At 44.6% G+C, this 22323-nt stretch overlaps 1 long non-coding RNA gene across 1 annotated transcript in view; it reads right to left on the reverse strand.

The window, feature by feature from the left end:
- LOC126162236 (uncharacterized) overlaps positions 1–19741 on the reverse strand; it is a 445390-nt gene extending 425649 nt beyond the window's left edge. The window contains exon 1 of the long non-coding RNA XR_007535038.1: positions 19685–19741. This is a non-coding gene — a long non-coding RNA (uncharacterized LOC126162236). The remainder of the gene's footprint in view (positions 1–19684) is intronic.
- Positions 19742–22323: the final 2582 nt, after the last annotated feature.

Consider the following 22323-nt stretch of genomic DNA (forward strand, 5'->3'; position numbering starts at 1 on the left):
AGCGACAATTGTAGCTTTCATTCCACACTTTTTCTTTAGAATCAGTGTTCAGATCCATGAAACAGGACTGTGTTCCCATCACCTGACCTACAATTCCAAATATTACTCAGACGCCGGGACAATAACGCTGCATCGACCGCCTCGTGGTTGTTTTACCTGGAGAACTATTAATAAGAAAGAGAGGAACAGGTAATGGGTTAAGCTACTCTACCCTGCAAAGATTTGGGTGCATGGAGATAAAAACTGCTGGCTGTCAATCAATGGTCATGTGACGCCACGCAGACTTACCTGGACAGCGACATGTTGTGCTAACATTAGACCAGCTGCCAACATATTCATGCACTGCCGATTCCATTATGTGGTGAGATAAAATGGCTAATTCCCCTCCCCCTACACGATTAATTACCGAGTCGTGTCTACACTCAGTCAAACTGACGCCGACAGTTTTGTTTTTCTGATTTATGCACAATTTTCTTGTTTTAATGATTCCACTTATTACATTTTGGAGCCCAGCGAGGGGTAATTTCAAATCCTATTCAAAACATTTTGACGCACTATGTAAGCCACTTCATTCCACTTCTGCTTTAGTGCTACTGAATTGATTACATTTTTAGTGCTCAACGTAGGGCTTCGATTTAAGTGCATCCTCAGTTCACTGCCAATGGGGGAATGTAGAGCTTATTTGAAATGAAATCGGCAACATCATACCTCCTACGTCTGACGCACTGATGGCGTGTATGTATGAAATATTATGGATAGATGATATACGATCAGGCTCAGAGGACTGCACGACGTCACGGTTAGGGCTCTCCACCTGCTTCTTTCTTCCGCTGCCTGTCTCCAGTTCTCAAAGACTGCAAGTTGCAGCAACTCTTTTCCCATCCATCCGTCTCCTCCTAGGTCTTCCCACTGGTCTACTGCCTGATAGGATCCAGTCCATTGATATAGGGCCATCTTGTTTCTCCTATTCCCATAACGAGTCCAGCCCACAGGAATATTTTGGTTTTCGTCATTCTAACATGCTAGACTTCTTGTATAATTCTTCTAGTTCTGTTCTGCCTTCTTCATTCTCTCGGAGCAGGGTCCCACATTCTTCTTCTTTTTCTTGTGCAGCGCGGGGTCGGCATGATTATTAACGGATTTGGCATGGTCAATACAAGGGGTGGCCGGATGTTCTCCCTATCGCCACCACATTACCACCATGGACTGGACTGGACTGGACTGTACACCAACTGCTTGCGAGTAGTTGGGTCCCTGATTGGTCTGTGTATTTTTATGAGATAATAAACAAACAGGCACCGTTTGGATCACAACTTTTTATTTACTGACCATCGGTTTTGATCTGCATTGCAGATTATGTTGACCTCTGGAGCCGCAAACAGCTGTTTGACAACAGTTGTGTGAAACACAGACTTAAACCGATAGTCGGTAAATAAGAAGTGATCAGGATGGTATTTATTTATTTATTATAACAAAATTCTAAGACATGGAGTCAACTGTCTTTTCCTCAGGACTTTTATGTCTAACGTAAGAAGTTTTTTAAGGTCTTGTTATGATGTGCTATAAGTTTTAGCACACAAATGGTGCTGCTAATGTCATGGGACACGTTTTCTCTGAAAGCGTCACACAATATACACACATCAAGAAAAGTTTTGCATCACCAAAGGTCTCAGAACTCCTGAAGATAGACGTTGACTGTGGATATTGTATCACAGACACAGTCCCTTTGACTGTTCAGAGATGTCACTAAACCCACCCAAAGGTGCAAACAACCATGCATGAGCAGCGCCTATTAGACAGAGGTGGTCCGACAGCCGATCAGTTCCAGTCATTCCACCAGTGAGGATGCGCACGGCTCGCGTTGCCTGTAATCCAACCACGCCTGGATGGTCAATACCGCGGTTCGATCGCGTCCGCGTTGTTACTTTGTGCCAGGAAGGGCTCTCAACAAGGGAAGTGTCCAGGCGTCTCGGAGTGAACCAAAGCGATGTTGTTCGGACATGGAGGACACACAGAGAGATAGGAACTGACGATGACATGCCTCGCTCAGGCCGCCCAAGGGCTACTACCGCAGTATATGACCGATACCTACGGATTATGGCTCGAAGGAACCCTGACAGCAACGCCATCATGTTGAATAATGCTTTTTGTGCAACCACAGGACGTCGTGTTACGACTCAAACTGTGCGCAATAGGCTACACGATGCGCAACTTCACTCCTGACGTCCATGGGAGGTCCATCTTTGCAACCACGACACCATGCATCGCTGTACATATGGGCCCAACAACATGCCGAATGGACCGCTCAGGATTGGCACCACGTTCTCTCCAATCTTCAGAGACGTGTTTGGAGGCAACTCGGTCAGCCTGAACGCCTTAGACACACTGCCCAGCGAGCGCAGCAAGGTGGATGTTTCCTGATGTTTTGGGGTGGTATTATGTGGGGCCGACGTAGCCGCTGGTGGTCATGGAAGGCGACGTAACGGCTGTACGATACGTGAATGCCACCCTACGACCGATAGTGCAACCATATCGGCAGCATATTGGCAAGACATTCGTCTTCATGGGCTACTATTCGCGTCCCCATCGTGCACATCTTGTGAATGACTTCCTTCAGGATAACGACATCGCTCGACTAGAGTGGCCAGCATGTTCTCCAGACATGAACCCTATCGAACACGGCTGAGATGGATTGAAAAGGGCTGTTTATGGGCGATGTGACCTGCCAACCACTCTGAGGGATCTACGCCGAATCGCCGTTGAGGAGTGGAGCAATCTGGACCAACAGTGCCTTGATGAACTTGTGGTTAGTATGCCACGACGAAGGCTGGCATGCATCAATGCAAGAGGACTTGTTACTGGGTATTAGAGGTATCGGTGTGTACAGCTGTCTGGACCACCACCTCTGAAGGTGTCGCTGTATGGTGGTACAACATGCAATGTGTGGCTTTCAAGGGCAAAAAAAGTTCGGAAATGATGTTTATGTTGATCTATATCCCAATTTTCTGTACAGGTTCCGAAACTCACCTCTGCTACAGGCACAGAGGCGCAGAAGGTGTTGGGTTTAGGAGAGCCTACAGTTAAGGAGGTCCTGGCTTTCTCTCAGGAGTTCGAAATGTTGTAGGCTGTGACTGAACACTTAAAGGACATAATGGACATAGGGCGATACATTCGGAACTACAGCAAAGGCGTGTTTCAGCGATGCGGAAGGTCTCCTCATATCCTAGTTGCTACTGAGCACACACTGACAGTCTCTGCCTACACCGGCGGGCATAAAGTGTGGCTTGCCGTAACCAAGTCATGTGGCGGCTGTTCGTCGTGGCTATCCGCATGTCGGACGTGGTTGTTGAGTTTCTGGAGATTAATGGTGTCACGTCAGTACACAGGCAGGAACTCCCATTCCCAGTAACATTCGCATTAAACTGCAAATTCAGCCAGTCGCAGGTTCGAATCCTGCCTCGGGCATGGATGTGTGTGATGTCCTTAGGTTAGTTAGGTTTAAGTAGTTCTAAGTTCTAGGGGACTGATGGCCTCAGCAGTTAAGTGCCATAGTGCTGAGAGCCATTTTGCAAATTCAGCAATAGCCCTTCTGTTTCCAGGTTGATGCTGGGGCCCCTGTCTCTCTTGTGAATCTTGAAACGTATTATCGTCTGGCTTACCAATCTCTTTCTCCACAAATCGTCGTTTGGTCGATTACGATGATCAGCCAATTCCTATTAAAGGTCAACTCGCGATCGACGCTGAGTGTCAGCAGGTCACGAGCGCAGGCATGTTTCTGGCTGTCGACAGCGCCACGTCCGAAAACAGTTTTAGTCTTGACACATTCATGGTATTTGGGTTTCTAATTCGTGATGCTGAGCACCTTGTTTCTGACTTCACCTGCTCCAGGCGTTGGAAGACCTCTGCCAAGAGTTCTGCTCTCAGTTTTCGCTAGGAATGGGCGCTACAGAAGTTCACGAGGCCCACATTACCTTTAAGCCGAAGGCCGTTCCCAGCTTTTGTCATGCTCAGCCCATTCCGTTCCCTCTGGGCCCGGCTGTCAAGGAAGAACTGGATAGGTTGCATGGCCTCGACATAATTGAACCAGTTCTTCCCAGCCAGCGGACTACGCCTCCGCTTGTCATCCGAAAGCCTACAGGAGCGCTTCATTTTTGCGGGGATGTTTAGTCCACCTGAACAGCCCAATTGGTAGAGGATTAATATTAAAGGACTTTGGAAACCATGGCGTCAACGTGGTGTGGTTTCTACCAACAAATACAGTGGATTTTTTCACCCGTTCACCTTTTATCCAGACCTAGGACTGATCATGCACATACGAAATAGGCGTGTTTAACTGTTTTTTTCCATTTTTCTTTTTTTCTTTTTACTTTCCAAAACACTACTGCAGCAAATAATTAAGATTTTTCTCTTATTTTGTGAAATTTAATTTCTCCCTCATTTTTCTGTAAGAAATCCAGAGATTTTGAACATCTTTCATAAATCACCCGAGTCGTTATATATTTTTATAATGTCTTTTAACATTTTGTCAAGAATTACATTTTTCTTTGTTTTTTTTTTATGAAGAGGCAGGCCAGGGAATTTCTTTTTTAAGTTCGAATATAGAATTTGCTGCTCCCTCCATCGGCTTAATTATCAGAAAGTGCATGTTCAGATATTTTAGATTTATGAGGAGTTTAGTTTCCTATTTTTTAACTTTCGACAGAATTTGTGGTCCAGTCACACTGGTTAAAATCATTTCACATTCCAGTTGATATGTTACGATTTTCCTTCCACTGACTGGTTAGGTGTAAGAGAGGGCCTGAAGGCCCTAATCCCGCCAGGTAAAATAAATGCATAAATAAATAAATAAATATATAGTCTTCAAAGTGCGTGGCCTTCTCTCGATTGGGCATTTCGTCCATTATTACCACCCACACTTCTTCAGAACTGTTTAGTGAAATACAGGGTGAGTCACCTAACGTTACCGCTGGATATATTTCGTAAACCACATCAAATACTGACGAACCGATTCCACAGACCGAACGTGAGGAGAGGGGCTAGTGTAACTGTTTAATACAAACCATACAAAAATGCACGGAAGTATATTTTTTAACACAAACCTACGTTTTTTTGAATGGAACCCCCTTAGGTTTGTTAGCACATCTGAACATATAAACAAATACGTAATCAGTGCCGTTTGTTGCATTGTAAAATGTTAATTACATCCGGAGATATTGCAACCTAAAGTTGACGCTTGAGTACCACTCCTCCGCTGTTCGATCGTGTGTATCGGAGAGCACCGAATTACGTAGGGATCCAAAGGGAACGGTGATGGACCTTAGGTACAGAAGAGACTGGAACAGTACATTACGTCCACATGCTAACACCTTTTTATTGGTCTTTTTCACTGACGCACATGTACATTACCATGAGGGGTGAGGTACACTACACACGTGGTTTCCGTTTTCAATTACGGAGTGGAATAAAGTGTGTCCCGACATGTCAGGCCAATAGATGTTAAATGTGGTGGCCATCATGTACCGTGTGTACCGTGATGTGCATACAATCCCAGAGGATATGAAACAACCTATTGTGGCAGCCTGCGGCGACATTACACCAGATGTACTGCGGCGTGTACGACATTTATTACGCTAGAGATTGCAATTGTGTGCAGCAAATGATGGCCACCACATTGAACATCTATTGGCCTGACATGTCGGGACACACTCTATTCCACTCAGTAATTGAAAACGGAAACCACGTGTGTACGTGTACCTCACCCCTCATGGTAATGTACATGTGCGTCAGTGAAAAAGACCAATAAAAAGGTGTTAGCATGTGGACGTAATGTGCTGTTCCAGTCTCTTCTGTACCTAAGGTCCATCACCGTTCCCTTTGGATCCCTACGTAATTCGGTGCTCTCCGATATACACGATCGAACAGCGGAGGAGTGGTACTCAAGCGTCAACTTTAGGTTACAATATCTCCGGATGTAATTAACATTTTACAATGCAACAAAGGGTACTGATTACGTATTTGTTTATATGTTCAGATGTGCTAGCAAAACTAACGGGGTTCCATTTAAAAAAACGTAGGTTTGTGTTAAAAAACATACTTCCGTGCATTTTTTTATGGTTTGTATTAAACAATTACACTAGCCCCTCTCCTCACGTTCGGTCTGTCGAATCGGTTCGTCAGTATTTGATGTGGTTTACGAAATATATCCAGCGGTAATGGTAGGTGACTCACCCTGTATATGCCACTCCAGCGCACATGTGGCAAAAGAGTAGGATTTCTTTTCTATCCCTGTATTCGTCCGTTAACCCCAGATCTTATGTTTTCTTCCATGGACATTGGTTGACGTGAAAACTGCATCCAGAAAGAGATTTTTGGGAAACACTGTTTTCATGCCATTAATGACAGGCGTTTCAATGTCTAACGCTGCGGTTTCCTGTCACCGCCCAGGCGTTTTTTCTTCAGTCCGAAAAAAATGTCTTTCCTATGTATTTTGAATTTTGTCTGAGAGCAAAGCAAATAAAACAGAAAAACTCTCGTCTCCTCTTCTGTGCTTCTTGTATCGACGAGCATTATGTGCAGTAGTTGCTACTGTTTCGAACAACTGTCAAATGACCCATCCTTAGGGAGAATTCCACTTTCACACAGGATTATCTCTACTTCTTTGTAATGAATACCGAGGTAATTTTGTCAGGCACGGACGCATGGTCAGTTTTCAAATAACTGTTACCTTCAGTTAATTTCAAAATGTCTTCACTCAGTTGAATCTCCGATTAGAGCAAGGGTTGTGGATTTTCCCGGTGGCCTACTCTTCTTGCACTACGCAAACTATTCTTAAAGTTTTAATAATTTGGCATATTTACGTCGAAATTTAGATCTTAAACCATCAAATCTTTAAATTCCTCTTTAAAAATCTGGAAAGGAGGCACTGTCTTTTCTTTTCATGTTGTTATCCTGCAGCTGCTCATTCAGTTTTTAATCTGCACACCTGTTTGATCATGCGGGCAAGAATTATACCAGTTCAAATGTCCTCAGTAGATAATCCGTTCGGAATTCTCACACAACCAGTTCTTATACTTATCACATTTTCTCTGCACACAGTAGCAATGGCCATCCTTGAAAAGTACAGCTTCCCTTTCGTTGATGTAAATATATCCTTTAATTACAGTATATAGGACTCGTTTAGCGTAGCAGACTTTACGGAAACGAAGGCTGTCTACGATGGCACTACCTGATTGATGGTGACAACACATCCGCTACTCCTGAACGACTGACGTAAACCAGAAATGGGCAAGGGTTGGGTTGTTTGGGAGAAGGGACCAAACAGCGTGGTCATCGAATGGTTCAAATGGCTCTGAGCACTATGGGACTTAACTTCTAAGGTCATCAGTCCCCTAGAACTTAGAACTACTTAAACCTAACTAACCTAAGGACATCACACACCGTAGCGGTCGCGCGGTTCAAGACTGAGGCGCCTAGAACCGCTCGGCCACACAGGCCGGCAGCGTGGTCATCGGTCTCATCGGATTAGGGAAGGATGTGGAAGGAAGTTGGCCGTGCCCTTTCAAAGGAACCATCCCGGCATTTGCCTGGAGCGATTTGGGGAAATCACGGAAAACTTAAATTAGGATGACCGGACGCGGTATTGAACCGTCGTCCTCCCGAATGCGAGTCCAGTGTGCTAACCACGAAATGGGCAAGGCTCTGGTCGGAAATATCACAGTGAAAAACTGGTTGGTCGGAAGTGCCACCCTGTCTGTGCCATCAACAAAACGGTCGGAAACGCTACGGCCAGAAAGTCCTCATAGACATTACAGGCAGCTTCTCTAACTCAAGAGGTCCAAGGGTGCTGTTACAAGTCTGTGACAGTGGCCTTTTCTTCCAACCGGTAGTGTTGACTTCTCTTACCTGTACCTAAAGGTGCCGATTCACAGTCCAACCAGTTGGGTGGACCTCCCACCAACCACATCCTCTACCCATCTGATTGTATATGGACGCCAGTGAGCACTCAGTGGACTCTGCCTGCTTGCACTGACAGGGAGTGGGCTGGCAGCTAGTGGTCAGAATAAGGAGGAAGGGGTTTGCCAGTAAAACTGATGCACACAAAGCACAGACTCCCACCACTAGCCTACTGCCCACATACAGGTAGTGGGTTGAGGCTGATCCAGCATGCCTGCATGACCAGCTCGCCAACCAGAACCGCGACCAATCAAATGTCTGTGGACACCGGTGAGCACGTGGTGGACACTACCTGTCTACACTGACAGAGCGTGGGCTGGCTGGTAGTGGTTGGGACAAGCAGGCAGAGGCTCCAACGTTGAACGACACACCCAAACGACGGACCCGTCCATGAGTTCATCACCCACACTCAGGCGAATGGGTCGTAACTGACTTGCTCGGTGAGCAACTCAGCGGACTGGTTTGCCTGTGTATCGAATGTTTAGGAATCCTCCTTGACCAGTGGTCACAGACTGTGCTCAGCTCGGTAGTCATCTGTCTTGCTCCGCACAGCTAAAGTGATGTTTTTAACCAGCAAGAATACCACAATACACACAAGAAATGAATGTTTACGGCTCATGGAAAGTGCTCTCTCCTTGCTAGCGCATGCTAAATATACATGTGATTTCTACTAAAATACATAAAAATGCTAAAATATAACATGAAAATCTCATAATCCAGCATCACACAACAGACACTTTGCCTACACGTCGTACATACCTCAGAAACTCGCGTTATCTACCCAATTTCCTCCAGTATCAGACTGTTCCATTATTGCAACCAGAGTTTAACAGGGCTTTGCATGACTTGTAATCAAACAATGCGGATGGCATAGACAACTTTTCTTCGGGCTTCGTCAGATGATTGGGGGAAGTGGCGACCAAGCGACTATTCATTTTGGTTTGAAGAAACTATGAGGCTGAAGACATACTATCCGGCTATTGCAAATTGTCATTCATATAACACCAAAGATAGAAAGGACAGGTAAGGGCGAAAGCTACCTCGAAATCAACAGCGCTTGCATCAAAACTGCTAACGAGATATCAGATAGAAGAACGAAAAAGAAAACTGAATATCTGTTACGTGATGCTTACTTTGGCTCTAGGAATGCTAAAGGTATCAGTTAGGAATTCCTGACATTGGGCTTGATTGTGGAACAAGACTAAAGACAAATAAACAAATCTTCATAGGATTTGTCGACCAAGAAAAAGCATTCGTCAGTGTAAGATGGTACAAGACGTTCAAAATTCTCAGGAATACACAGCAAGTACAAATACCAAGAGGGAATAATCACAGTAAACGACCAAGAACGCTGTTAAATTGATTTCAAGGTAGCTTTCGCCCTTACCTGTCCTTGCTATCTTCGGTTTTGTATGAATGACAATTTTGCAATAGCCTGATAATATTCCTAGGATTGAAAAGGGTGTAAGACAGGGATGCAGTCATTCGCCTCTCTTGTTCAGTCTACACATTGAAAAAGCAATAACAGAAATAACAGAAAACTTCCGGATTGGGATTAAAATTCAGTATTAAAGGATATCAGTGATAAGATATGCTGATGACATTCCTACCCTTAATAAAAGTGAAGAAGCGTTACAGTATCTGTTCAATGGAGTGAACTATCTAATGAGTAAAGGAAGTGGATTGAGAGTAACACGAAGAAAATACACTCCTGGAAATTGAAATAAGAACACCGTGAATTCATTGTTCCAGGAAGGGGAAACTTTATTGACACATTCCTGGGGTCAGATACATCACATGATCACACTGACAGAACCACAGGCACGTAGACACGGGCAACGGAGCATGCACAATGTCGGTACTAGTACAGTGTATATCCACCTTTCGCAGCAATGCAGGCTGCTATTCTCCCATGGAGACGATCGTAGAGATGCTGGACGTAGTCCTGTGGAACGGCTTGCCAGAATTGCTAAAGAGTGGCACCAGGAGCATCTTCTGAGTTTAAAGACTTCCTCTGCCCACCAAACTCCCCACACATGAACAGTATTGAGCTTATCTGGGATGCCTTGCAACGTGCTGTTCAGATGAGATCTCCACCCCTCGTATCCTTATGGATTTATTCACAGCCCTGTAGGATTTATGGTGTAAGTTCCCTCCAGCACTACTTCAGTCGTGATCTGAGCCATGCCACTTCGTGTTGCCGCACTTCTGCGTGCTCGCGGCGGCCCTACACGATATTGGGCAGATATAGCAGTTTCTTTGGCTCTTCAATGTAGCGCTCTGCGTGCCCATTCATCCGATTGGACAACTCAGACTATTCGTCTTACGAAACGAATTCTTTGATAATCACTTTCTTTGCAGTTGCGTGACACGAGCTTTTACCACGCTGAAAGAAACGTACACATTTGCCGAAAATGTTCCCCTCAAAAAACATTTCTGCATAATGAAGATTGTTCACTCCCTGTGATAGCTACAGAATTCCTTGTTATGTTGAGTTTACGGTTTGTCAAATCCCTTCGAACGTCTCCACTGCACTGTTACCTCCAATGTACATGACAACTAAGCTTGTATGGCGCATATTGAAGTAGCATCTAGAACGGTCTTCTTGAAGATGTCCGCAGTGGTATCGTCTGTTTGTCAGGGCCGTCTCCCTCCACTTGCTCATATAAGACTCCAGTTTCCTTGTGGTTCCCTGTCCTTGACATGTTATAACACAAATCAGACTGCACAAAAATAAAATCACCACCCCAGATGACGGAATTTTCTGTCGAGTTTGTGTTCGGACAGTGAGTACAGATCATCGGGCGAAGGAAATCGTCTACACGGTTGGACATACGGGAACGTATCTTCTACTAATGACACTGGGAAAAGATCAGAAATCAAAATCTACAACCATTTATGGAGCGTTAACGAACAGTTTTCTTATATACGGGCTGGTTCTTATTAACATTTAAAAAAACCCCTATTATGTAGATGACGCTGAGACACATAATTTATTATAAGATACAGGGCGCTGAAATTGTCGAGAACTACTCGAAAGTGGATGACAATTGTTGAACATGTGACGTCACGAGGTGACGCACCACGCTGAGCGTATAGCGGCGGCTTCCCGAATCTACTCTCGCCGGTAGGAGGCAGTGCTATACATCGCTCCGCGTTGCATTATCCGATGTGATACGGTGTGCTTGTCGTAATACAAGACTACCATGAATAGGTTTACAGTTAGCGAGCTCGCAGAAATGCATCTATGTTATGGTGCTACCAATTCCAATGCGCTTGCAGCACTCCGTATTTACGCAGAACATTTTCCACAGTGTGTTCTAACTTGTAATGCTTCGTTCGCTACTTTGGATCGTTGACTGCGTAGAACAGGGACCCTGTACATTAGTAAATACTGAGGCCAAAAAATGTATTGAGGGAAGGAAACACAGTGGGCAGACATGCTGTGTTCTGAAATCAATCTTAATTATCAGGTAAGATGTAACGTATGAAATAATTTCTACTTTTTTTTTTTTTTTTTTTTTTTTTTTTTTTTTTTTTTTTTTTTTGCGAGCACTGCCGTATCACATCGAACAACGCAAGAACGAAAACATAGCTGACTAGCGGAGTGATGTGTAGCACTGTCCCCTTTCCTGCGAGGGTAGGATCGACAGGCCCAACCAATGCACGTGCTGCAAGGTTCGTCATCTGGTGACGTCACTTGTTCAACATTCGTCATCCACTTTTGGGATGTTTTCCAACAACTGCGGCCCCATGTGTCGTACCTCAAATTACTTGTCTCTTCGTCATCTACGTCGCTTCATGGATTTTTATACGTTAATGAGATTCGCCCTGTATACTGTCAGATACTGCGGCATCTACTGTTTATGCATTTGCCCAAATGTTGTGACTTCGATGGAAGGAAAGTACAGACATTCTCGGACAGTAGGATTATGGAACTAGTACATAGTTGCCTGTATTCATCTGTAGAAGGGACGTTGTATTAGCTCCCGTGTACCCCTGAACAAAGGCGAGTACGGCACGAACCTACAGCGCCTGTAGTGGCCCAAATGACGGCTTTCCAATCTCTCCCCCGCTGCTGCTGCCTAACTGCTGCATACGAGGAAGACAGCTGTTTCTGTGGTGAGGGCGTGGGTTCTGGCGTGGAGCGGTATCGGCAGCTCGGATCGCAGCTGTAAATACGGCATTCTCCACGCGGCCCGCTGACGCGCCCGTGATGGATGGCGGTAAATTACACCAGCCCAGGCACCGATGGGCCGCGCCGGACCCACACTCGAGCGCCGAGACGTCCACTCCGTATTACAACTCCACACGATAGCCGAGATTGGCCTTTCGCTGTTGATGGTTGACTTGACAGTTTTCCGTACTTCAGTCACGCAATTTTCTCTACTTACTTGGACAAACGCCAGGCTGTCCCACTTCTCATTCAGCTACGCCATCGTTTTCACTGACAGTACAGTTGTTCTGGCAAGTTATGCCTCCAAATTTATCCGTCCCTCTGCATCTTGCATTACGTGCACATGCCTCAGTCAATCTACACTCAGTGAAGACGAGAGAGGCTGTATATAGCAGGTAAAACTCACAAAGGTACCCGACATCCTGCGACCCACCCATATCAACGAAATTCGGCATACTAGCCGGGTGTCACTCAAAAGCATCTCCTGTGAATTTAATATCACTACGCTTCCGCTTTCGAAGAAATTAACAGGGAGATGTTCAACAAAAAATAATGCAACACATTTTTTATTGGCCAATCTTCGTTGAAAAAATAATGCAACACATTTTTTATTGGCCACTTTCCGTTGAAAAATTGCGAAATTTGTTGAGGGACATCGTGGAATATTCGCGCTTCAGCCGCTATAGTTTCATGAAGTTTCGATAGTGTCGTGTGTAACGGAGGTAGGTTCCGAGCAGAGAGCTGTCATTCTTTTGGCCGGAGAACTTTAGCATCGCAGATACCCATAGGTATTTGCAGAATGTCTACGGAGACCGAGCAGTGAATAAAAGCACGGTGAGTCGTTGGGCGAGGTGTCTGTCATCATTGCAACAAGGTCGCGAAAACCAGTCCGATATACCGCGTGCTGGCCTGACACACATAGCGGTGAGCCCTGTAATGATGGAACGTGCGCACGCCCTCACATTCGAGATGATCGACGTTTCACAATCAAACACCTCGCTGCTCAACTCGACGTCTCTATTGGTAGTGTTGACACTGTCGTCCACCAGATGAGGTGCTCAAAGGTGTGGGACCGCTGGGTTTCTCGCCGCCTAACATCGTGACAATTTTTTGTCGAATATTGTGATAGGCGATGAAACATAGTTTCATCACTTAGAACCTGAAACAAAACGGCAATCCATGGGGTGGCAGCACACCACCTCTCCGAAGGAAAACTTGAACGTCCCATCCTCAGCCGGCAAACTCATGATGAAGTTCTTCCGCGACTCTGAATGGGTTATTCTGTTTGATTTCCTCCCTCTTGGTGCAATGATCAAGGCTGAAGTGTATTGTGCTACCCTCAGTAAACTAAAGAAATGACTGGAGCAGCCGGCCGGAGTGGCCGAGCGGTTCTAGGCGCTACAGTCTGGAACGGTGTGACCGCAACGGTCGCAGGTTCGAATCCTGCGTCGGGCATGGATGTGTGTGATGTCCTTAGCTTAGTTAGCTTTAAGTAGTTCTAAGTTCTAGGGGACTGATGACCTCAGAAGTTAAGTCCCATAGTGCTCAGAGCCATTTGAACCATTTGACTGGAGCATGTTCCTCGCCACAAAAGTGTAAGCGAACTTCTCCTTTTCCATGACAACGCAAGGCCTCACACAAGTCTGCACAACCGAGACAAGCTCACAAAACTTCATTGGACTGATCTTCCTCATCCACTGTACAGCCCGGATCTCGCACCTTCAGACTTACATTTATTTGGCGCAATGAAGGATTCACTTCGCCGAAAGCAGTACGTGGGTGATGGGGTTATTGATGCAGAAAGACGTTGGTTACGACGTCGATCAGTAGAGTGGTACCATGTGGGCATACAGGCTTTCGCAGTAAGGTGGCGTAATGCTGTCGCACTGAAAGAGGATTGTGTTGAAAAATAGGGTTTTGTAGTCAAAAGAGTGAGGAATAATGTGGTGTATTGCGATCCTGAAAAAAACCAACCTGCTTTCACAAAAAAATTATACATTACTTATTAAACGCCCATCTTATACTAAGCGTTATCACGCAGGATCCGTTTCAGATCAGACGTAATCGTAAGTCAATTCAAAACTAAAGAAATTTCATTATACATATCAGACCCGGAACATTATAAGTTCCGTGAAATCTAAGAATTAGTGGGTGACACTGATTTTTTTTAAAACAAAAGGGAAGTGACCCAAACACGCTAATATAATTTACATCGGATTGGTATCCGGCTGTTCGTTGAAATCAGTGGGTTGCAAGGTTTGGATTCACTTCGTCGAATGTAAAGATTTTCGAAGCGGACTGAAGACTGATGCTAGAGAGACTGGACATACTATCACCGAAGTTGTGCAGAGCTAAATATTTAATTTTGGTTTACTATGTCGCTAGTCTAACCAGAGTATTGCACTGATGTCATCTACATCTACATCTACAGTTACATCTACATCTACACCTACATCTACATCTATATCTACATATATATTCCGCAAGCCACCGCGTGGTGTGCGGCGGAGGGTACCCTGTACCAATGCTGGTCATTTCCTTTCCTGTTCTATTCGCAAACTGAGCAAGGGAAAAACGACTGTCTACATCGCTCCGTACGAACCCTCATCCCACTGATCTCATCTTCACTGCCCTTACTCGAAATATATGTTGGCGGTTGTAGAATCGTTCTGCATTCAGCTTCAAATGCTTGTTCTCTGAATTTTCTCAATAGTGTTCATCGAAAAGAACGTCGCCTTCCCACCATTTATTCCTTTAACGATAGTGAGCAGCAGCAAATATCAGCCACTTGTGGCGATATTCATTTATTGCTTCATGTTGTTGTTGTGGTCTTCAGTCCTGAGACTGGTTTGATGCAGCTCTCCATGCTACTCTATCCTGTGCAAGCTTTTTCATCTCCCAGTATCTACTGCAACCTACGTCCTTCTGATTCTGATTACTGTATTCATCTCTTGGTCTCCCTCTATGATTTTTGCCCTCCACACTGCCCTCCAATGCTAAATTTGTGATCCCTTGATGCCTCAGAACATGTCCTACCAACCGGTCCTTTCTTCTAGTCAAGTTGTGCCACAAACTCCTCCCCAATTCTATTCAATACCTCCTCATTAGTTATGTGATCTACCCATCTAATCTTCAGCATTCTTCTGTAGCACCACATTTCGAAAGCTTCTATTCTCTTCTTGTCCAAACTATTTATCGTCCATGTTTCACTTCCATACATGGCTACACTCCATACAAATACTTTTAGAAACGACTTCCTGACACTTAAATCTATACTCGATGTTAACAAATTTCTCTTCTTCAGAATCGCTTTTCTTGCCATTACCAGTCTACATTTTATGTCCTCTCTATTTCGACCATCATCAGTTATTTTAATATAATCCATTATGGAGTCGAGGTAGCAGTTGTCGTTATACTGGTTATCACTGTTAGCATTCAACCGCGATTCTTATACATATATTTTAACAACGCGTTTCAAGAGACAATGCTCCCATCATCAGGTTGTAAGATCTATGTCATGAAATTAAACGGACTAAAAAGACAAAATACCATCACATCTGCCGCGCGAACCGTGGCAAGGCGCTTGAGACCGCGCGGCAACCCCGCGCGGCTGTGTCCGCGGATTGCGGCGCAATCGATTGTATAAAGAAAATGTTTAATAAGTACCGTAGCTTCTTGCTAATAAATGCTTCTCGTTGCTTCCGCGGCGCTCACCCATCTTCTTTTGCCCTCCATCTCTTCCCCCTTCATTTCTTCCTTTCACTCTATTCTCTCTTTTTCTCTCTCCCCACCAGCCCTCTGTGTGTGAAGAGGATGGAGGGGGGGGGGGGGCAGCAGCGGGTACGGGTGGACTGGGCGAGTTCGTGTACACGTTGTGAAAGTAACAGAGAACTGCTATCGTCTGCACAAAAAAAGGATAGGTCTGGAGGGGGAAAAGTAAGAGAAATTACGTGACAGGGTCATAGAAACTTCGTGAGTAAGAGGTTATAAGATTGTCATGATTCCTCTATACGTCATCAATTAACACCTGCTCAAATTCCAGGCTTGGAACACACCGAGAGAGGTAGCCGACCATGAAAGTTTGACCTGTCACTATGATGACCTTACTTCAAATACCACTACCCTCAAGCGATTTCGTCTTCTTGGACTTCGTAAACACTAAATGAGAACGTCAAGAAGGTTCCAGAAATAAGACTGCGAGTAAGTCCTTTCATCCTCTTGCAGTTATCATCCATTCCCATACGTTTAAGTTCTTATCCCGTTATTATCAAACCTCAACTGAGGCACAAACTCTGAATGTCGTTTCGAGAGAAAGAACTGCCGTTGGTAACTATCTTGTTTTCCGCTGTTTTACATTGAGCGACTACAGATACAGCGTCAAACGTAATAGCGGTATTCAGCCGTGTGGCATGATCTGCAAAACACGTCGACAAAATTATTTGCTGGCTGCAGTGCTCATTCTAGTGACCTTGTTGATGTACTGAATAACAAGAGACGGATGGAGCTTCATACAGCTAAAGTATAAGAAGTCGAGTAAATACAGGAAAGAAGAACCAACAGATCGTTTTCCAATATTTTTACACTTCGTCCCTTTTCATCCTGTCCCCACAGCTAGAGGTTGCAGTGGCATCCCACTCTAAATGTATTTTTATACATTTGGTTGGAATTTTTCCAGGCGGTCCTGCTTTATGCTTTTACGTCATCCTTTTCCATCCCCACCCTCAGCCATAGGGGAGCTAGCGGTGACTTACAGTACAATAAGTTAATCCAGACCAGCACAGAATCAGGTATTGCCCGATTACGTATTTATTTCAATTCTTATAGTCAGTCACATCCCTCCCCCTCTTCCTTCCCATCTCCTCTGCCCCATCTTTGAATATCTCCTTTTCCTCCGTTTCTCTGTCCACCTCATCCACCCTCAGTTCTCTGTCCATGTCCGCCTTCTTCTCTCTCAATCCGTCTGCTACTCGCCCCTCTCTCTGTCCATCTCCTCTTTGCCACTCTCTGTCCATCTTTTCGATGTCCATCTCCTCCTAACGCCCCTCTGTGTGCCGTTTGTAAGTACATGCAGTGGCATTTGTAGATACGATGTGCTAATTGTGTTGCGAATAGAGTAAGTCTCAAAGAAGTAATGAACTCAAAATTCATGGTCGATGCGGCCGTTTTTCAAGCATCTCAGTGTTTCGAACGTCATATCTGTTGAACTATGTGCCGTACAGATATATAATTTTGCACGTATATTCAGTGCTACACGTGAACACTGTCTGCTAAATGTGTCGCGATTACAGTCAGTTCAAAATGGTTCAAATGGCTCTGAGCACTATGCGACTTAACTTCTGAGGTCATCAGTCGCCTTGAACTTAGAACTAATTAAACCTAACTAACTTAAGGACATCACACACATCCATGCCCGAGGCAGGATTCGAACCTGCGACCGTAGCGGTCACGCGGTTCCAGACTGAAGCGCCTTTAACCGCACGGCCACACCGGCCGGCTTACAGTCAGTAGTCAATAAGTTATGAAGTAAAACGTCGTGCCTTATGCGAAAGCTTTACAGCGAAAATCTGGTAAGTGATAAGCTGTTTTCCTTTCACCATTTTGTGGGAATTGTAAGCGAGACAAATTTTCATAAAGGAATGAAATGATGTGTAAAGTTTGTTGCTAATCAAAGCGTGAATAGATTTTTCAAAGAGTAAACATCTTCCCCTAATTCACGTAATATACTTCAAATCAACAAGTATCTTGTACTACGCACTTTCTAAAATAGCCTGTGTTCTTCCTCAGGGCCGACCGGAGTGGCCGAGCGGTTCTAGGCGCTACAGTCTGGAACCGCGCGACCGCTACGGTCGCAGGTTCGAATCCTGCCTCGGGCATGGATGTGTGTGATGTCCTTAGGTTAGTTAGGTTTAAGTAGTTCTAAGTTCTAGGGGACTGATGACCTCAGAAGTTAAGTCCCATAGTGCTGAGAACGATTTGAACCATTCTTCCTCAGGGTTCAGGCTAAACCCTTGTCGTATTTAATCGAAATCTGTTCAGCGCGTTAGTAATAATAAATTTAAACGTCTTGCATGATGCGAGAGTTCTCACGCATCCCAGTGTTTATGACACAATATATCCTGAACTATGATCGTAAAGTGATATAATTTTGCCGGTATATTCAATGGTAATGTGAACGCTATCTTCAAAATGTGTCAAGAATACAGGTAGTAGTAAAGACGTAATAAATTAAAACGTCATGGCTAATGTAAAAATTAACAGCGGAAATGTAATAAAGGTAAACGTTTTTTGCCTCCATAATTATGTGGGAGCTGTCGGCGAGAGAAAGTTTCATAAAGTTTTAAAATTATGCGTAAAGTTTGTCTGCAAGTCACTAAGTGCTCTAGGTCTCAAAATACTGGATGAATAAAATCTGGGCGTTCGCGCGTATTGCTCCACACTTCTTTTTCATCCTCAATCTTACTCGTTGAAGGGGTATGTGGTTCTTACCCCTACAACAATTCTTTCCAGATGGTAAGTGATTAGTGTACCTAGTTTGGTTGAAATCGGTCCAGTGGTTTCGGAGGAGATGAGGAATATACAACCATACATTCATACATACGTAAATTTTTATAACACGTATGAATATCTTTTTTCCGTGGCCTGATTTTGATGAGCTAAACCCTCAAGATGTCCCAAATTATACTGAACTTACAGGCGAAAACACATGAAAATTCGTCTAGCAGCTTTGGAGACTAGCGTGTTCGAACAGTCAGAGGCAACGGTTTTACATGTTTATTGTTAGTGTCGATAGCAACTAATACGTGTGCCGAGTTTAATAGAAACTGCTTTAAGCGTTGCAGATATATGCTGATATGTAACTGTCTTTTCATCGCTGCTTTACCGCTGGACCCGATCCCCGACCCCTCTCTACTACTACGAGTGAAGCAAAATCGGATCTGCCACAAACGAGGCATGGCATCCCGAAAACTATGAATTCGATACTGATGTCGATCGTTATCGAACATAGGGGTGGTTGGGGGTCACATTACCCCCAAAGTATTTTTATACGAAAAGTTAGACAATTACATGAATGATGCCATGTATACACCAAATTGGATTGAAGCTGCCCTGGCGTTCCTGATTTATGCTTTTGTGCCTCTCCTTCCCACCCCAACACTGAGCCATGGGGGTGCTAGGAGTATGTTACTGTCACAGTAATCAATTGCAAATAGCAAGTGAGATGTGCAACAAGTTTGGTTGAAACATATTCAGTGGTTTAGGAGGAGACGTGGAACGTACACACAGTCATCAAGAGTCAACACACACACACACACACACACACACACACACACACACACACATACATGTAAATATATAGATGTGCAGATAATAGATAACTTATTTTAAAACGGGGCGCAGAAATATTACAATGTCCTATTCCCATAACAGATGGAAGCTTTCTCGAGGCGGTCGCTTGTAAATATTCTGCAACAACGTTAATCCCCGGGTACAGATAAACAGGAAAGTGCGGCAGTGCGGCCGCCTCGTTGCCACGTGCGCGCGCTGCTGCGTTACCTGTGAGGGCGGCGGGAGACGCGGAGGCGGCGTGTGGCGGCGAGCAGTGGCGGCGGACCACTGCACCGGCGCGCCCGCCGCAGCCTCGCCGGCCGTGATTGCCGGCCGGCCAGCCGCGTCCCACACACGAACCCGTCCGTCCGTCGTCTTCACGCGGCGGCCTTGGACCACGCACGCACGGCCTCTCTGCAGCCTCCCGTCACGCCGGACCGCGCCGGGTAATCCTCTCCACACTTACTGCCTGGGACGTACGTGAGTTGGACAAAAATACGGAAATACTGCAAGAAAAATATGCTTGAATATGCACTGAAGGGCCGAAGGAACTGGTACATCTGTCTAATATCGTGTAGGGCCCCCGCGAGCACGTTGAAGTGCCGCAGCACAACGTGCCACGATCTTGACTAATGCCTGAAGAAATACTGCAGGGAACTGACAACATGAATCCTTCAGGGCCGTCCATAAATCGGTAAGAATACGAGAGGATAGAGTCCTCTTCTGAACGGCACGTTGCAAGGCATCCCCGATATCCTCAATAATGTTCATGTCTGAGAAATTTGTGGCCAGCGTAAGGGTTTCAACTCAGAAGAGTGCTCCTGGTGCCACTCTGTAGTAATTATGGACGTGTGGAATGCCGCATTGTCCTGCTGGAATTGCCTAAGTCCTTCAGAATGCACAATGGACATAAATGGTTGCAGGTGATCAGACAGGATGCTAATGTATGTGCCACCTGTCAGAGTCGTATCTAGACGTATCTGTGTAGCAATTCTAGACTTGTGGGGTGTCGCATCGTCCTGCTGGAATAGCCCAAGTCCGTCGGAATGCACAGTGGACACGAATGGATGCAGGTGATCATACAGGATGCTTACATACGTGTCAACTGTCAGAGTCGTATCTAGACGTATCAGAGGTCCCATAACACTCCAACTGCACACGCCCCACACCAATGCAGAGCCTCCACCAGCGTGAATAGTCCCCTGCTGAAACGCAGTGTCCACAGATTCATGAGGCTATCTTCATACCTGTACAAGTGCATCGGCTCCATACAATTTACAAAGAGACTCGTCCGATCAGGCATCATGTTCCCAGTTATCAAGAGTTCAAATCAAATGTGCGTGAAATCTTATGGGACTTAACTGCTAAGGTCATCAGTCCCTTAAGCTTACACACTATTTAACCTAAATCGTCCTAAGGACAAACACACACACCCATGCCCGAGGGAGGACTCGAACCTCCGCCGCACAGTGGGTCAGAATCCCAAAAAGCTGGTCAAAATATAAGTACTTGTTCAGTTTGTACCAAACTTAGTATGTAAGGGTTTACGGAGTTTCTGATTAAGAATATGATATCAAAAAGTGAAAAAAACAAAATGGCGGACCCAAGATGGCAGGCTCTATGTACACTACTATCATTTTTTACGTATAAAAGTAATTTTTAGGGAATTATCGAGGTTACTGATGATGACAGAGTTCAAAAAATTTAAAATTGGTGGATCCAAGATGGCGGTCAAAATCTATGTCTTTTTATTTATTTATATTTATATATTTTTATTCATATAAAAGTCAGTATTTAGGGGTTATTGTAGTTAACGCTTAAAAAATAAACCAAAAAAGTGGAAAACTCGAAGAAAGGACCAAATATAGGTTACAAGATGGTGTAAAATATTACAAAAAATTATTTCATTTTAATTACAATGATTTATTTTGTAAATTTTTATAACTTAATTTACAAGTTTTCATTTTCTTATTCTTTTTCATCTTCTGCTTCAACTGAATCGTCATCATCCTCAGACACTGTTTCCTCACTATCTGCATCTGCATCTGAATCTTCATAGTCTTCCGCCACAGGAACTAAGAGGGCAACGGCTTCTGGCGACAAACTCTTCAGTTTCTTCGCCGAAGATTTGCGTAAGGAAGAAACGTAGGGGTCTGTCGTTGCCAACAATCTCCTGAACACGTCTTCCATAGTCTTAACTCTTGAAAACTTTCGAGAAAAACTCAGGCGATATTGCTTTATCAACTTATTGGTTGATTCCTGAGCATCCTCCGATAGTTGACCGATGGGTAAAATGGCCGAAGAAATAATGTCTGGACCGTGAATCAACAATCTGTGGACTGCTGTTGGCATGTTGTACCAGGGGTATTCTTTCACGTAGTGCCTGGCAGTTGCTAAGGCGTATGCTCGAAACTTTTCAACGTCGATCTGACGTCCGCTCGAAATCGTCTGCAAAATTATATGGAAACGGTGGATTAGTTCTTCGGAAACTTCAGTTATCAGCGCTGATGTTGGAGTGTTTTCAAAAAAACGTCGAGCGGTGTTTCCGTCATTCGTACTGCCAAACCCTTGTTTCTGCGTGTCAATTACAATTCCAAGCTGCTCTTTGAAAGCTTTTTGAATGTTGGCTTTCAGTATTGCTTTTTCCTCTTTATCTTCTGCTTTACGTGCCTGCCACTTTTTTGTTTTCATTTGGTATGCCAAATGAATACAACATTCAAAACATCGAATCCAGGCGTGAAGAGTTGATAGTCCGTACTGCAGATAATCGGCGGTAACTTGTTTTTTCAAAACATCGTCAATGTTATTAAATTGGGCAGACGTAGCCTTGCAGAGATAGCACCGTTGCGCAGATTTCGTATTGGTGA

This window comes from Schistocerca cancellata, chromosome 1 (assembly GCF_023864275.1).
Source record: "Schistocerca cancellata isolate TAMUIC-IGC-003103 chromosome 1, iqSchCanc2.1, whole genome shotgun sequence".
NCBI classification, from domain to species: domain Eukaryota; kingdom Metazoa; phylum Arthropoda; class Insecta; order Orthoptera; family Acrididae; genus Schistocerca; species Schistocerca cancellata.